General features: G+C 46.8%; 2 protein-coding genes across 2 annotated transcripts in view; both read left to right on the top strand.

The window, feature by feature from the left end:
* Positions 1–17,775, top strand: part of col25a1 (collagen type XXV alpha 1 chain) — a 121,778-nt gene that overhangs the window by 23,149 nt on the left and 80,854 nt on the right. The gene's annotated exons all lie outside the window — the stretch shown is intronic.
* etnppl (ethanolamine-phosphate phospho-lyase) overlaps positions 5,443–17,775 on the top strand; it is a 99,379-nt gene continuing 87,046 nt past the window's right edge. Inside the window, exon 1 of the mRNA XM_076143803.1 lies at positions 5,443–5,447. The gene's annotated coding sequence lies outside the window, so the exon portion shown is untranslated. The remainder of the gene's footprint in view (positions 5,448–17,775) is intronic.

Below are 17,775 nucleotides of genomic sequence, written 5' to 3'. Positions count from 1 at the left end.
TGATTGAATTGTATTAGAAGTGATGATTCTGATGAGCCAACCTGCATGCAAGTTCACGCTGAAGGTCTTTGGAATATAATCAGAATGCTAACACAGGACACAGAGCTCCCACCATCCCCCCCCTGGTGCACCCAACACTCTCAGGAAGAGGGTCCTTTGAAAAGAAAATAAAGAAACAAGCCACTGCCACTTCAACACCTCTCAGGCCAGTTTCCCAGCCCTCAAAGCTGTCAGCGTCGGGCCTCAGCGGCTGCACAACCGCTTGCTTTGACCCACTTTGTCGCTCAAATAACAGCCAGGTGAGGCTCAGGGGGGTCGTCACAGAACGCTTAGAACCTGACACAGGAAGGAATCCCTCGTTTCTCCCAATTCTGTGCCTCTGTAAATGGCAGACGCAGACGTGTTATCTCCCCAACGCCTCATCGCACAGCAGCCCCCCGCTTAGCAGTTACCTACACCGGGCACAGGAGCCGAACTATTACACGCTCAACTGTCATGACTATGTGACAACCTGGCGTAACACACGCATGCACACACACAAACACACATACTGGCTGCCTGGCACCAGACAACAAGTGAGCTCCTGAACCCGCTCCATAGCTCCCACTGCTGAGACGGAGGGCTGCGAGTCCTTAGGAGAACTGCCCGGTTTGATTTACGACGCAGCGATTCTGTTACACGGACTCTGTTTGCAGCATGTATTTACTCTTCAAGCGCTGTGGCTGGATCCACATCAGAGAGGCGGATGGTGGAATAGATCGGCGAGGCTGAGTCAGCCAGTGTTGGTGTTATTTAGTGTGGTATTAAGTTCTTCATCCTGTGTAGCATCATTACCCAGCGCGCCAAAGTATACATCCAAAGTTTGCTGATCAGTGTTTTGGTATGGCCTTAAGAAGTGCTGTTAGAATTAAGCCGAGGCAACAGACTCTCTCAGATGCTTTGACCCGATTGGAGGCACAGTAAAGATAAATCATTTTCTGGGCGCAGTTGTGTTCGATTGCCATCTTTGTGGCCGTCGCCTCTGACATGCAGCGGACAGATGTGCAGCAGAGCGGCGATGACGATCATATTCCCACATGTGCCAAACCCGATGTCTTCATGTCAACAGATGTGTGTTTTACGGTTTAGACTGCAATGTCTGCACCCGAGCAACAGCTGACGCAAACTCCAGCTAGTTGTAGCGACCGGAACAGAGTTTTGAACATATACGACGACAGAACTGTGTGTGTGTGTGTGTGTGTGTGTGTGTGTGTGTGTGTGTGTGTGTGTGTGTGTGTGTGTGTGTGTGTGTGTGTGTGTGTGTGTGTGTGTGTGTGTGTGTGTGTGTGTGTGTGTGTGTGTGTGTGTGTGTGTGTGTCCACTTTTGTCAGGGATTGATTAATGCAACATTTTTGTAAATAATTCTGTTGCCTAGTTGAGCCGCAGTGACATAATTCACATTATATCAGTTTGATCTGAACTCATATCCATATGGGACATGAGAGGAGTCTGATATGATTTATGTTTAATCTCGGTGGACAAGTTTTATGTGTGTCGTGATTATATTTTAGGATGATCATAAAGATTACAATGATATTCTAAAATGGATGGATCTAGAGATGGATGACGAGGCAACGAGGCGTTTCTGCCTGCAGTTTTCCGTAGCGTGATGACGAATCAACAGGCAGTCATCACACCTGCTGACATGCCACAGAGTTGGTTATCATCTGCCTCTCACTTTATGATCCTCATCTCTCACAGTGGCCGGCATGCAATGAACTTGTCACAGTGCTGTTATGGCACCATTAGCACAGGACGGCATTACTGAACAATCTCCCTGTGTATTATGGGAGGCAGTAAACCCAGTCTGGTGCACAAGTGAATCCAGTTAAAGCACGGCTCTGTGATATTACTCTGATCTGCATTGTGAGAGAGAAAGAAGAGAGAAGAAAATAACTTCAGTCTGAAGAGTGTTTATCTGCTTCAGATAAAAATTGAGCCGCTGCAATGCATTTTGGATGTTATTGACTCGTCACCCCTTGCGATTAACACATGGAAACGAGAGCTGAAATATCTGCAAAGTGCATCTTTAAACGTCTAAGTGACACATGCATCGCAGCATTTTACACTCTGAGGTCTCCTGTGAGACTTATTAGAATAAACTCGGCCTTGTGTGATTGATCGGAAAGGGAAATTGTTTGCAATTGCACACTATCCAATTTTCACAGTGGGTGTGTGCAGGGAGACTGCAGTGCCGCCTCTGTGTGCTTCTCTTTATTAAAAAAGCACAGCAGGACTGTGTTTGTTTAGCAATGTTCACAGCTAGAAGTTAATGGTTGAGTTCAGTTGAAAAGCTGTTTTCATGTGCAATTTTGAACAATTCTTGCTCCACTCTAGCTGCTCACAGGTCTTGAGGAGCCTTCATGGACTTCCCAGGAGTATTTGACTAAAACAATAACTCTCATTTCCATCAACTTTTTTTTTACTTTTCACTGCTTTCTTTTCTAACCTTACCCTTGTTGTTGGAAAAGGAGAAGCAATAAGACCGGAGTTGCTCCCGATCAGCTGGGCAGTGTCCTTGAATGCCCCGCGCTCATGTCACACTTTCCACAGGAGTAAATTGTAGTGTCTCTTGTGATTCATTTTGACAATTATGACATTATAAAAGTCCACAGCTGCCAGCGCCCCAAGTGAAATGTGTGTCTCCACTTGGGAGGAGACGCATTAATTTATAAGCTAGTTTAATTCCTGCTCTCTCTGCTTCAAAACTTCAAGTGTTTTTCCTGAAGTTTGCTGAGCAGGCGTTTTTGCTTTGATTTGTTGGCAAGTTGCGAGAGAAGGGAATTTTGAAGTAAATTCCTCATAACATGAAATCAAAGTCCAGTGCTGCAGATGTTTGGCTCGGTTCAAAAGGATCAACTGCGAGATGATGCAACCCACCACAAAGACGTCTTCACCGCTCCACAGAGAGGAGAGCTGGTTTGTCAGGAGGATGAGGCCGAGGCTTGGAACTCTTCCCATAAACCTCAGCTCTCTCTGTCGCGCTCTTTATTGAGCCGCCTGCCGAGGTTCCCTGCAAGCCGTTTTGTTCATTTTGCCGAAAGCTGAAGGCACCAATTTCTGCATCACGGGTTGTTTTCTCTGCAGGAGCTTTTTCTTCGCACAGGGAATTGGCTTCACCCAAAGAGATGAAAATCCCATAAAGCTGTCGGGTAGCAGCAATATTATCAGCGCTCTTAAGATCCATTTGATTCTAACACATTCATCCTCTTTGTTTAACACTGACACTTCACATCCTTCTCTTTATATCCCTGAACTGAATGGTTTAAAGGAGCATGAGGTGCAATTCAATATCCACTGTTGTAAAAATGTCACAAGGGCTGAAATGAAATTGAGAAACGATCACAATTATCATTTTACTCACAGAAGGACGCAAAGGTATTACATCAATCCAACCTCAGCAGTTTTACTGATCGCTCTCCAATTTGTTTTACATGTGGACAATATGTGTTGGAGTAGCAAATGTAAACTCTGATGTATTTGATCCCTTCTTTTTTAATCTAAAATTGAGGAATTACATCATCATTCATGTTTCTGACTTTTAGCTTTAAATGTAACAATACCAAGAAGCACATAGGAGGGCAATACACGCCTCAGTCAAGTGACGAGGCAAGAGGACGGTCTGTACTTTAAAAAGACTCATCCCCAGCCAACCCAGACAGTGGCCAACATCTGGTGGTCCCCCCCGCCCCCCCCCCCCCCCCCCACACACACCCTCCATTTGATGAGTAAAGGGCTTTTAAGCATTGCATTGTCGGATACCATCATTGCGTAGTTTCCTACGAAATGACGTCCGGGTGCGTCTCAACAGCTGGATGAAGGTAGAATGATGTGAGATTGTCTGTTACAGGTCTTGGGGGTCAGGGGGTGTGTGTGTGTGTGTGTGTGTGTGTGTGTGTGTGTGTGTGTGTGTGTGTGTGTGTGTGTGTGTGTGTGTGTGTGTGTGTGTGTGTGTGTGTGTGTGTGTGTGTGTGTGTGTGTGTGTGTGTGTGTGTGTGTGTGTGTGTGTGTGTGATTGCAAGCAGCTCCATCTTTAAATGAAATGGTAAACTAATGGTACGGCTCATAACGATGGCAGAAGTTCCCTTTGGAGTTTGCGGTCACTCAGTCATGTTTTCAGTCAAATGGAGACAAAGGATGGTAGTATAACTTCTCACCCAGTATATGGAAGATGGGGAAGTGTGTAACTCAATCCCCAGTGTAGAGGGCCATTGTATGAAGCTACAACAATCTGGTTTAAAAAAAAAAAAGAAAGGATTTTCCGAAGATGTCATTTGATCTGATTTTTGTGGTAAAAACATTTCTGGCTTTGATGGATCCTTCTTCCAGCCCGGCTCTTGGCGACGGAGAGACATGACTGACTTTTAAACGAAGGGAATGAGGAATGAAGTCATTATGTCTTAAATGCGAGATCATCTCCACCAGAAGCGTGAAAGTCTTTTTATTCCTCTCTGATTTACGTCAGACGTCTTGACAGTAAGAAGTATCAAGAATTTCCAATCTACTCAAATCCCATTCTGACATAAATTCGCCGATTTGTCTTTCAGTCTTTCTGTCCAGCAGCCATGTGACTGAAACCACGTGTCCGCGCAGTTCCACTTCCTGGCACACGTTTGTGCGCCCTCCCCTTCCCCGCTCATTAGTTGTTCCGCACGCGCATCCTGAGGTTTGCTGCCCCGTCCCCAGATTGCATGGGGCCTTTGTCTGCGCCGCACAGATGAAAGGTCCGCGGTGAGGCGGCAAACCGCACGGGAAACAAAAGGATTCTTTCTCTTTCTCTTGCGCTCGCACATTGGAGCGATCTTGAAGACAGCTGTTCCCCTCGCGGGTGTCCCATCCCTCCCAAATTGCGCTTGCTCTGTCTCTCTCCATCAGTATTGATTTATAAAATATTGAAAGGGTTTTATGAGCAATATAAATGCCTAACCGGTTCTCTTCTCTGATACTCAGCTCAGATAAGAGGATGTTTCTCTGTGACTTCTCTGTGAAGTTCAAAAGTGTCGATCAGAAGGATCAGCACGGAGGTCTGGTCTGTGTGTAATGGAGGGGGACTGGGATGTAAATCAAAGTTATATAGTGTGACTGGTTTTGATGCCTGAAGGCTGAGTGCAGGCCAATTACTGACCGTCACCAAAGCATGACTGAGTCTGGTAAGTGTGCGGGCCTTTAGCTCAAACATGAGCCTCGCCCTGGTCCAGAGAGGCAGCCTGAAAGGAGGAGAACGGGATTTGCACTTGCCCAGGGTTTTATTTCACGTTGTCACTTCTGTGTTTGCAAAATTTGGATGGGAGGGCTGAGGGCCGCAATCAAACCCAATGTTCCTGCTCGTTGTCTGCTGAATGGTGTCATAATTAACTCCAGAGAGGGGGGGGAGGGGAGTCAGAGAGAGGGAGAGAGAGGGAGAGACAGATGCAGAATTCAGTTCCTGCACTGGGAGAGGAATACTGTGCTTTGCATGGTTGCGTTTCATATTTAAAATGTGTTGACGCCATTTGGGATGCCTGCGTCTCTCCCTGCACCATAAAATACACAAATGCCACGGTGCACTTTACATCCAGTGGTTTCTGGAGTTCATGACTCTGACAGCATCCTGCATCTCACAGCCACAGGATGATTCATCCTCATATTGAGTTATTATATTAGTTGGACCGTAGAAGACTTAATTCATGTTGTGTCGTGAACTTTCCGAGATTTGCTTTTTGAACGGAGCGCTGCAGTCAGAAGCGACTAGATAAATGAGACGGAGCAGCTGTATGTTGCTAGTGTATATGCTTGGCAGGCTGCAGCATGGTTTGCATTACGCCAACGCACAAACAAATCTACATAGTGTCATAACAATGCATTTAAAGTGCAGGTCCGCTTAACTGTTTTCATTCAATCACCGCAGCGATAGTTGAGGTTTTTTTGGATCCCATGCTCCACAGGAATAAGACAAAGAAGTGGGAGAAACGGGGTCATAATCGTGGGGCTTTGACCTGGCAGAGCGGCGCCCGTGCGGAGCCACTCGCACCCTGGAGCTTGGAAGAGGCACCAGCTTCCTTTGGCAACTCGGGAGCGCGGCAGGTTTATCCGTCATAAACACGGGAAAAATATTTAGGAGCCAATCATGGGATTTCTGCGGCTCAGGCTTCTGGCACAGGCGGAGGTGATGTGGAACACTTACGTACGTCAAGTAAAGCACCTCCGCAATAACTCCAAATTGTAAAGTGTGAGTTTTGTTTAACTGCCTGAACCACCAGCAGCGCAATCCTCCCCGTGCCAAAGCATACTTACAAATGGATGTTGTTCCGTTGTTTAACACACTCACTTTAAATGGCTGTTTATTGAAATTTACAAAAACATTTAACTGAGAGAAGTGGGAGAGCTTTCAGACCGGAAAGTTTGGATCTTTGCTTCCGTTTCCCACCGTGCTGCGAAACCAAATGGAGTTGCAGAGCTTCGACTGTCTTGAGTAGTTACCGAGGCGATGCTGCGACTTTTGCCCGATAAGAACCCAACGCTCCTTCAAGGGATTCGAAAGTGACGACGGGACGCCCTGTGCGGCTGATTGTGTTTTGTCAATGTGCCGTTTGTTAGTCAGTGATGCGGCTCGTCGGTCTCGCCAGCGCGTTAAATAAAAGTGTCAACAAAGCCGTCTGGTTAGTTTTCGACTCCTGACCGTCTGCGTACGAGCCGCAGAGGCAGAGACGCATATTTAACTTAGAACTGACCCGTACGCACATTCTGGATCCGTCATGACAATATTCGTAAAAACGTCAATGTGAAAAATTGGAGCAGGGGGGTGGAATTGGAAATGTGGTGAACAGCGATCACAGATGAAGTCATGTGTTTTTCCCCCCTGAGCTTTGGTGAATCCTCTCTGTCTGTCCGTCTTTGTCCCTCTGGAAATGGATCTGAGCGGATAGAACTTTTGACTGCTGTTGTTTTGAATGCGACGGCGTGTGAGGCCGGGGAGACGCTGGTTCACGCTTTCCAACTGCGTTGACAGCTCGGGAATGCTGTGTGTATACGTTTGAATGGCACGTTACAGCGGCGCTCTCTGGTCCGAATCGCAAGAGAGAGGCGCTTTGGTCGATTTCACAGGCGCTTTGCCGTGAAATAAGAATGTATCCAACCCTGCACACTAATATTAACCATTGTCTCCCTCTCTCTCTCTCTCCCTCCCTCTGTCTCTCTCCCTCTCCATCCTCCTCCTGGCCATGGAACACCGTCTGCTCCTCTTGGATGTGACCTCAGGTATGTCAAAGACTTTACTTTGCTCGCCAACCAAATTACCCCATTCTCAGTTTTAAGGCTTTGTTGTGTAACGAGTATGTGTGTGTGTGTGTGTGTGTAGCGTTTGGGGAAACGACAGATTATAAATGACATGAGCGTGGCATGGCACAGAAGTTGCGGTTCAGTTTTGGAAAGCGACCACTTTTCTCAGAGAGCTGACTTGGCTTCTTGCAGCACATGTCTGTTCTGTAAATGAATATGGAACGCAAATAAACATCAATTTGGATCAAAGGCCACTAAGTCCCGAGTGGGGACACTAATGCTTTGGCCTTTGAAGTGGCAAGAACACGGTGGACCTTTCTGTTAATACCAAGGACTTTGGTCTGCCCTGGCTGAAATCTCTCCAGTTTTTGTTTCTTTAACGCAACGATGAAGACTCCAAGCCTTAAGCCTGTGTGCGCCGCGTCCTTGTAATGTAATAAGGACGTGTTTCTGCAGCTGAGAAACATTTTGGCTAATTGAGAGAGACCGAAAGGGAGTGAAGGAGGGAGGGAGGGACAAAGAAGAGAGAGGGGGAGAGAGAGAGAGAGAGAGAGAGACTAAAGGGATCAATGGAAGACAGTCCTAATCCTGGGCGCTTAATTGCCGGGTTCTGGCAGCCATGTGAGGGCGGCTGACGGGACCGACTGTGGCAATCAGAATATAATCTCAACAGTCCTGGAGATGAGCTCATTAGGGAGCGGATGAGTCTAATACATAGGCTTCCTGCTGTGATATACCCTGAAGTGTGCAGCAAATGCAGAAACAGCTGGCGAGCGCTGTCATAAAACTGAGCCGTGAGTGTTTGTGGGGCACATGTCAAAGGAGTGACTAATTGTTGTTTGGTCGCAGTAATTAGCAGACTGAGCTTTCAGACGGGGACGACGACTCTCTGCAATCAAGGACGAGCGCTGTCGCTCAGCCTCTGCCTCCTTCATGCATCCCCACCCGCGCCATCCCTCTCTCCACCTGTCTCACCATCTTGTCTTCTTCCCCAGTTTATCTCATCTCTTTCTGTCTCTCTCTCTCTCTCTCTCTCTCTCCCCACTCCGTTTCTTTTATCTCTGCTCTCCCAGCTTCTATCAGCTCCTCTCCACGTTTGGCTCCTGGCTCGCCTCCTCCTCCCCGGGGCTTTACGTTTGCTATAAATAATGCCACCTGTTGGGCCGGAGCGTTCACTACACCACTGTAAAAGTAAATGGGTAGCGAGGGGGCCAGAGCGCTGTGCCCCATGCAGTCTGGGGGCGAGTCATACCACTGGCACAGAGAGCTATGCCTGGCTCTCACTGACTAATGCATTCACTAGAGAGGCCGCAAGGAGAATGTCGGAGCAATGAGGCCAAGGTTACAGCAACCTCTCCCTCTCTGCAAGGCTTTGAGAAGAACACGGACGCAAACACAGACTTTTACATGTGAATCTTTGTCCAAATTGATACCTAAAAGGTGGGGAAATGCAGATGTGACAGGTTGAAAATATGACGACATCGCAAGCTGGAGCCGCTTGATGAGAAAGTCCAAAGCCGCTCTGTGCTCGCTTGAGGAATCAGGTAATCAATACATGTTCCTCACTTTAAAGTCCGGGGAGGGGGGGGCTGCAAGGGTTAGAGGGCGCGAGCGCGTGAAAGCATGCGCGGTGGGACGCGATCAGGGGTGTGGATGATGGGGTCAAAGGTCAACTCTCTCGGGTAGCCTCAGCGAGCACGATGTGCCGTCGGCTCCCGCGGCTTTGAAATGAGAGGCGGCGCTGGCTGCTCTCACATGCTGGAGCGGCTCTCAGCATGCCACAGCCTCCCATCAGACACAGTTGTCGCGTCAGGTTTCTTCCTGGGAGAGGCTATTTTCGGACGGCGGAGGGGGGGTTTATGAGCGTATTTGATGTTCGCATGATGTATCTGATGAACAGTTGGTAAATTTATGGCGTGGCGTATTAGAATGTAAGGAAGACATGGATATCGATTTGACCCCCGTGTGTGGAAGGCTTCAGAAATCTCGTAGATTGTTATTCACAGTATCGTGGGGCGGGTGAAGTACGGAGCCCATATTTGGTTGCTCCCTTTCATAGTCGCCTCACAACATGTACCCATGCATTCACCCTGATAGTGGATTGGAGGTGAGGCTCCAAAAGAGTCCCAGATTCTTGACGTGACCGAAACCTGAGGTGCATAAATTCATTTCCCTCTAAAAAAAGAGGCCGACTTGACTCACAATAGACTAGAATTTGACATTTTCTGTCGCAGGGAGATTGTAGGGAGCCTGTACCCGGATTAGACACAGCTTGGCTTGTCGGGGCCTCAGTTCCAAAGAACCAAGGCGACGTGCGGAGACCTTTGTGCATCCATTTCCACAAATATGCATGTGCAGAGATGATGACAGATGTGGCTTTGGTGTTTCTGGTAAATCATCAGAAATGTGCAACCAGTTAATTATTTCCCTCCGCCTATTCCTATGTATGAAAATGCCACAGAAAGCGCTTCTTTGTCTTTACTAATTATCCGTCTTGGCAGCACCTCTGCTCGTCTGCTAATTATCGTCGAATAAGGCACAAAAATTGTTCCCTTTTTGCTTCAAAGGGACGCACCGTGTCAGCCTCTCCTGTATGTCAAATCAATTAGTCAGGAGTTAACCTTTATCTCCATCAATGTTTCATTAGTTACTCCTCACCAGCGCCGCGCTCTCTCCCTCGCTGCAGTAAAACACAGGCCCTGTTGTGGTTACTGCAAATGTTAATGTCAAAACGCCGTCATTGGTATTCTTCTCCGTCCTCTCGCTCCTCTGTAGCGTCTGAAGTTCTTTGGGAAAACAAGTGGATTAATGAATTTTCTCTCGCAGATCAGTGGGAGGAATCCCTGTTTACCTCCAAATCCCAAAAATCGGCACGCGTGTCTTTGCTACGCCGAGGCCCCAAAATGCAAGAAAATAGTCCAGAGGCTTATTTGAATTCACTGTATGTCGAGGGGATGTGGTTTATTAGATTGGCGGGTAATGAAAAACATGACTGCAGACTGTAGTGATTAAAAAGAAGAGAGGAGAAAATGTAAGCAGGGCCGAGTTGGTTTAGATTTCCGTAGGTCTCCGTTTATTTAATGTGTTTATCCTTCAACAGAGGTAACTCATGGCTTCACTTTAATGAATAGACATAAAGGAATAATCAATATCAGATGCAGGCCCTGTGTCGTTAAGCTTTGTATTAGTTTGGTGTCTTAAAATGCGATCTGTATCCAGTTATCCATCCAAGGCAAAAGGTGTAAATGTGCACTGAACGCAATGATTGCAGTGCAATTCGAAAATAAGGTCAGCGTCCATCTTGAGGAGGAGACTGCATGTGCATTGAAACACACACTTGCTCACACACACGGATGATTTGAACTTTAGATGTGGAGAATATGAAATCCTGCGCCTCTACAAAGCTGTAATCTCATGTCCCCGGAATTCCCCCTTTTTCATTATGATCCGTTAATTGGATCTTGAGGAGGCGACGGCGAGGTGGGAGCCCCTGCTGGTCACACTCCGCCCGCTCACGCGCCTGTCGAGCTCTGCGTCGTGCCCCGTGTCTCGTCAAGTTAGAGAAGCCCTGATGGCAGGTGCGAGTGAGAGTTCCTGAAAGGAGGGAACGGAGCGATGTCACCTTTGCTCTGCCTCGGGGAGACTTTTTGGGAAACGTGGCAGCCGAGACGCCGAGCACCTAATCACATCTCCGCTCCTTCAGCTCCAGCAAAGGCAAGTCCTTATTTTCGAGGGGGTTTTCTCTTCCTCAAACCACTTCTAGCTGACGTGTGACAGGGTAATAGGGGTGAATCTGGAATCATTAATTCCGGCATTGTGAGCACCCACATTACCGGCAAAGCCAATGGAAACCAACGGAGCCGCATGCAGAACCAGCCACTTCCTTCATATCGGTGAAGCTTTATGAAAGGAGAAACAAGCTTAAGTTTTCAAGACATAGGAGTGTTTCCGGCATAAGATGGAGCTATTTAAAGATCACATGGTATCATTATTGCTTGTGTACAAATGTCGTTGAACGCAGTCGACTTGTTGCATATAGAGTAGTTTACAGTTGTACATGCAATTTACACATATGGCACAAAGACGCTGCTTATACAACATAATGATGCAATTTCAGGAGATAACCCCTGCTATATTTGAAGGTGAGGCCGATAAGGGGAGGCGTGATTCACAAATAGTTTCTTTTTTTTTTTGCTTTTCACACCATCCTCAGTAAACCCAGACGATTTATTGCCACGCTCAAAGTCACTAAGGTCGCTCATTTTGCCATTTCCAACACTCCACTGAACACTGACTGATGCCCGACGTGCTGATCGGCGCTATTTATAGCTCACGCCTTGCTCACATGATCTACGACTTGTTATGTTTGTGTGTGTGTGTGTGGTGCAGGGGGGGATGATGCCTCTCAGAAGTCCATCCTTCCCATCATTTCTCTTCAGTAGGATGTGTGAATTCAGCTTCTGAGGCATCAAACCGGTTCGTGTGATGATGTCGTCTTTTGGCAAATTATAAATGGCGTTTTATTTGCAGTACACACTGATATTTACAGAAAGGTCAAATGGAGCTAAACTTGACAAAGTTTTTAACTTGTATTGCATCAGCATCCACAGTTTCAGCTGTGGGTCAGAGCTCCACTTCTGCTGGTTGTTGCACCGCAGGACATCGGCAGCACACTGAGAAATGGAGAGATGATGAAGACTTTATTTGAAGAAAACTGCATTTCAGTACGAGATGAAGGCCTGGAAGGTTAAGCTTTGGTCAAAAGACGGCAAAGTAAAAAGAAGTAACACTTGTGCCGGTGGTGATGTCGTCTTCTTGTCTTGGTTGCGGTGCCAGACCGACTCATTAGCAGCAACAGGGGTCGCCAGAAAGGGCAGTCATGCATACTGGGCAAAGGCTCCAGTTGATGGGCTTTGTCGCCTCGTATTAATCCTGCCGACGGTGATTAGAAAGATTCCGCTGCCAAACTCTTGGCGGTGGAATGCTCATCTTGTCCCGGTTGCTCCTCTTGTTGTTGCTGTTGGGAAGTTGTGCAGAAGGACATGAAACACCCGCCGCAACAACACAAGGCAGGAATGTTCGGGGAAATTCTTTCATTGTGCCAAATTAGTCACCAATGACATGAGCTTCATTAAGAAATATTTGTGTTATTCTCTTTTAATTAAGGATTCCATTTTTGGTCCGAGGTTATGTTGGTGTACCATTGGCTCGACATCATGAATTCGGTTAGGTTTAGAATGAAACACCATCAGGACGAGCTGACGCAGTTCTACGAGCACTGAGGTGGTGACTAACGGACACAAACTACATTTAGCTCTCGTGATCACTGCTGCGTTTGTTTATTTTAAGTCATAAAGTGTTTATTTGATTGGCTTTCCAGTCACAGAGAGGAGGAATAAAGTGCCAATAAAACGGTTCCTTCATTGGCCGCTCGCTGTGGGAATTATCATGCACAGCCTCTCATTTGGGGTTCGTGAGCGCGGCGTGGTGTATGATCAGCGGTGGGGAGCCAGTTCAGTGGGGGGCCATCACGAGCCTGTCTGCTCTTATTTGAAGTCACACCAAGTGATTCATAAAACGATATTGGTGACCCAAGGAGGCTTTGGGAACCAGACCAAAACCACAGGCATTCCCAGGGCCCATTCCCACCCTCCATTCCCCTTTGGAGATGAGAAAGAAAAGGCCTTTTGCTGGAGACATGCTTCAGTGACTTTCCCAACTTCATTTTCTCTCCCCGCGTGCTGAAATTGTGGAATAATCCATTGTAAAAATTACAGCTCGCCACAGACATATATCCCAAGAATTCAAAAGCCAGAGTTATGTCTAATAACTCTAATAAGACATGGAAAATGATGCTTACATGTTACTGCATTTGGTTCATATCCAGGGATCAGTTTGTGCTTTTCATGTAGCGTTAGAAGTAAATGCTGCACAAAAACCATGAAAAACACCACCAGCAAAGTGGCAAAGCTGCTACCAGCTCCAGGCTCCAGTCTTGCCGTAACCGGATCCCTGCACACGATGCCTTTGGGCACAAACGGCTCCTCTCAATCACTTTCTCTGCAGCCCTGAAGCTTGTGGTCTGCATTCCGCCTGTCGCAGACGCAAGCTGTCTAAATAAACGCTCGCCATCGCCGCTGTGTTCTGGTGGCAGCTTGTTTTGTGGCAGGAGGGGGACTCTGGTGCCAATGTCGGCGCTGCACACTTGCTTGTCCACATCCGCAGACCCGAACAGCGGCGACGCTACCGGGCCTAACACACACACACAGACACACAGACATATACACACTCACACGCAGCAGACACCAGCTGGGGACCTGTTAACAGCCAAATCGCATCGGTCTGTCAGTGAGCAGCTTGACGCCGTTGCTGCCTGTTCATTCGGGGCTCTCAGCTGGCATTCATGACTGGTACCACATGTGCTAACTAGCGCTGCCAGACACTATAGCCTTGTGTGCTTTACTGTGGCTATACAATTAACCCAGAGGCCCCGTCCTCCAAGTCAGCAGACGGCATCTGCTGGTCTCCCCGGGCTAAAATGGTCTCACTCAGTGTTAAAGGAATATTTGGTGGAGATTATTAAGAGGTACTTATTTGAAGGGGTCAGCCCAGCAGCTGATCCTGGTTTGACAGTTGTTTAACCCCGCATGGCTTAAAGTTACAGCTATGTTCTGATACAACATGTTTACATTTCTCAGATATTCTGGATGAATCTCGGCTGTGTTCATCCAAAGCGTTCCTCCCTGTGCTCCACCTTAATAATCTCTTCCTTTACACTTCCCTGTGTGGTCTGAGCTGAGCCGCATCTCAGCGAGCCGGCAACCGGTCCACATGCCAAAACATGTCAAAGACGCAAAAAGCTTCTGACAGGAGGGCATCTTATTTCATCAGCAATAATTACACTGTATTCAAGAAGAGAAGAGACCTTCATCCCTTTCGTAATGAAATAATGACGGAAAAAAACAGGCCAGCCGAGCCATCCAAGAGACACTGGATCTGATCTCTTACAGATGTTCAGGTCCAAAGCTACAGCCGCTGATAATTAGCTTAAAATTGATCTTGAAGGGTGCAGGAACCTGTGTCCAGCTGTTTGTTGCCATTTGTTGCTGTAAACCTTTGTCGACATCGTCTTCCTCATAATGCCACAGCGTAGCACGTATCTACCTCCAGCTGTGACAAATGAAAGATGACAAAGGCAGTGGCAGCTCGTGCACGATACAGCAAACAGATGGACCCTCAAGATTTGTTCCTTCTAAAATAGTATTAAAGCTTTATTTTGTAAACGCAGCCGCTCAGCGTTTAGCAGTGTATCTCACGGCAAAAAGGTCCTGGGTGCAGATCTGCAGACGTGCAGATTAGCCTAGATTATGGCCCTTCAATCATATTAATCATATCAAGACTGCTGAGCTGTAACACTGCAGAATCGCTCCAAACACAGAAAAATCTGTCACTGAAATGTTTGACATCGCTTCCTACTTTCTGCAAATGCCTTAAGGTAATGCAGCTCTTGCGCAACACATTAACTTAACGTATAATGATCGAATAGCGTGGATGTAAGAGTATTTTAATGTATGCAGCCCTTAACTTTTGTCGGCACAAGATGAATGCATTTGACATTTTTGAGCAGCTATAAGAGAAAACGACGTGGGACCTCAGGAGTGTATCATTCTAATAACAAGAGCCCGCAAAGTAAGCTCCCAAATGTTTGTTAACTTGGAGTCTTTCCATTTCCCCTCCTGTGCTGAACCACTGAAAGAGCCAAAGTTTGGGTGAATCAAAAGCACAAATTGACCTCAAGCCATCTCTTGTCATCGAGTCTCATTGAAAGTTTGGCTTTTGAGGCCAGAAGCATCTGGATTTAAAAATAGGCCCCTAAATTGTCTTGCTGTATCCTCATTTTGTTGTTTATTTATCTAACATAGGTCTCGCATCGTGCAAAGCGCCTTCTCGGTCACCTTTTGTCCATTACGCTTGTTTGCACGTCGCTGCATTTTGGTGCAAATACCTTGATGAATCAAGCCCAGATGTGGGCTCGGGGATGCCAGAGGTAGGCCTTGGCAAACCTCAGGGCTCTGGCCACCCCTCAGCTCAAATAAATACAGCCCATGTTGAGTGTGTCAATTATTCCTGCGTCTGTGGCCAGAGTCAACAGCCGCACGGCGCAGTGTCCAGCAATTACACAGCTCAAAATTAATTTCGTGATAAAATTTGACAGGAAGAATGAAACGGTAATGGCGTTGAGATTTAAAATGTGGCTTCTAATGACTTGTACTAACAGCCGTTTAAAAGGAGCCGTCCCACCCAGAGACAGCAGAGCTTTCAGCGCGCCGCTTGAGAAGGGGGCAATTAAGAATCAAGCAAATGTCTTTCGTGACGATCATCGCCGCCGAGTCGCCACAAGGTCCAGTTCGCTCCAGCGATACTGTCAAGTGGGATCCGAGACGGAAACTTGGACGCGTCTCACTCTTTCTCGCTCTCACAAGCCGCATATCCGATATCTTTGGCGCGTCTTGTACAACCCAATGGGTGACAATGTGGGATTGGAGGATAATACCGGCAAATGATTATTTTATCAAATATGAACCGTGACTTGTTTCCCTCTGCGGCTGCGTTGATTTGTTGCACACAAACACGGATGGATTGTTAAGGAGGAGATTTCCGATCATTCATTTTTGTCCTGGCTGCTTCTCTTCCTTCTGCTTTTCTTTCAGGTGTTTATTCCAAAAAATCATTTACAGGCAATAAATACACAGGATTTAGTTTGCTTCCGATGCCTTCAGATCCATCACGGCAAGATTTGTTCCTGTTTGTGAATTGGACCGCTGGACAGGATGATTTATTTGTGAATATTCCACATGCAGCTAGAGCAACACACACACACACACACACACACACATCCATGCACAAACCCTGGCCACTTTCTGTTGTCTATCAGAGTTAAGGTCCAGCCATCTGTGTTTATAACTTACCAGAAACTTAAGTTGTTTCACTGATTTTCTGCCAGGCCTTTTCCTTTTTGCTCCTCTCTTTAGACATTAAAGAAGCCACAAACTGTTACTATTGGTTTTTCCTCCAATCTTTGAAAGGAATTCCTCACCAGTGCATGATGGGAACTCCACAAAGCTGATTAGCTCTCACTGTCCTGCATCAGTAGGGATATCAAGCGGAGATTTTTTCAGCTGGACCAGCTGCGTTCTCAACTATATTTGTGGTGCCGAGCGCGATGCTGCATTTGATTGCCTTAGTTTGCATGTTTCTGTCGACGTGGTGCACGCTTCGATTTACAAACCATGAATATTAGCAGACTAAAGAGCTCCAAGTCGGGAGTTTTCGGTGCCCGCTGCCACCTCGCACCGCATATCTTTTCATGCATCAGCAGTTTGAAGTTAACAGGGTCAAAGCTTTCTTGCCACCGATGTCAAACACAATCCCGCACGCCCGTCTGATCTCAGCATCATTTATTCAGCTTCAGCATTTCCTCCGTGAGAAAACTTTTGTGAAAATGTTCCTTGCCGCTTTCCAACTAAAACACTGACAAACTGTGGAGCAGTGCCAAGTATGAATAAAACAGCACCTCCCAAAAATAAGAGCTCATAACCGCAATCAGTCTGCAGGATGCCTGTATCCATTCCCCAACTCAGCACCTCACATAACACGTGGATTTGTACATGCACAACACACACTTATTGGTTGACTAGAGAATAAACTTAGTAGTTAAAGGCCCAAACCTGCTCATGTTTGTAGGAGTTTACCATCAGAATTTAGACATAGATTAAGCATGTTGATGCTGTTTTTGTCATAATAACTCCATCAGAGTCCCTGAATGAATCCCTTTGCAGTAGATGGGGGAAGTGAACTGTTCAGAAAAGCAGCACTCTTATGTTGAGCGCTTTTCAATACCAGCTGATCAATCAGGGCAGTGCCATGGATGTCTTTGTTGTCCCCACAGGCGTCTCTGTGGATCAGGAGCATCATCCTCAACACAGTCTGTCTCCAAAAAATAAACATTTATATATATATATTTGTCTGGTCCCCATCAAATTCAGTTTTAGGTCTTTGGCTGAGGCCACTATAAATATCTCTGTGGGCTGAGAATGCCTACGTTTTCGTGCAGAACGCTGCCGTCTCCACAACTGCTCATTCCGTCCTCATTACTGTGGGACAGACGGATATATCCTTGTCTCCTACCACTTCTGTCGATGTGACGCATGCTAACTCCACACTCTTAACATAATGATCTGCAAACCCGCCCTAATTTCAGCTCGACTCCAGAAGTGTGTTGCAATCCACGAACCCGCCTGTCAATAATTTCCCAATTCCCTTCTCGATTTGCAAGGTAAACACACGTCGGCTGTCCAATTAACTGCCACAGTTCCCTCAGTGGTGCTGGTGTGTAGGTGTGCGAGTAGGTGGTGCCTACAGTTACTCAGCCTGCATTACAGTTGTATTTGTCTCCGTCGCAGTTAACATGTCCTACCA

Source organism: Genypterus blacodes, unplaced genomic scaffold, assembly GCF_046128005.1.
Source record: "Genypterus blacodes isolate CSIRO-AG114 ecotype Tasmania unplaced genomic scaffold, CSIRO-AGI_Gbla_v1 ptg000027l_1, whole genome shotgun sequence".
Lineage (NCBI taxonomy): Eukaryota > Metazoa > Chordata > Actinopteri > Ophidiiformes > Ophidiidae > Genypterus > Genypterus blacodes.
This window is presented reverse-complemented; position numbering and strand designations above follow the sequence as displayed.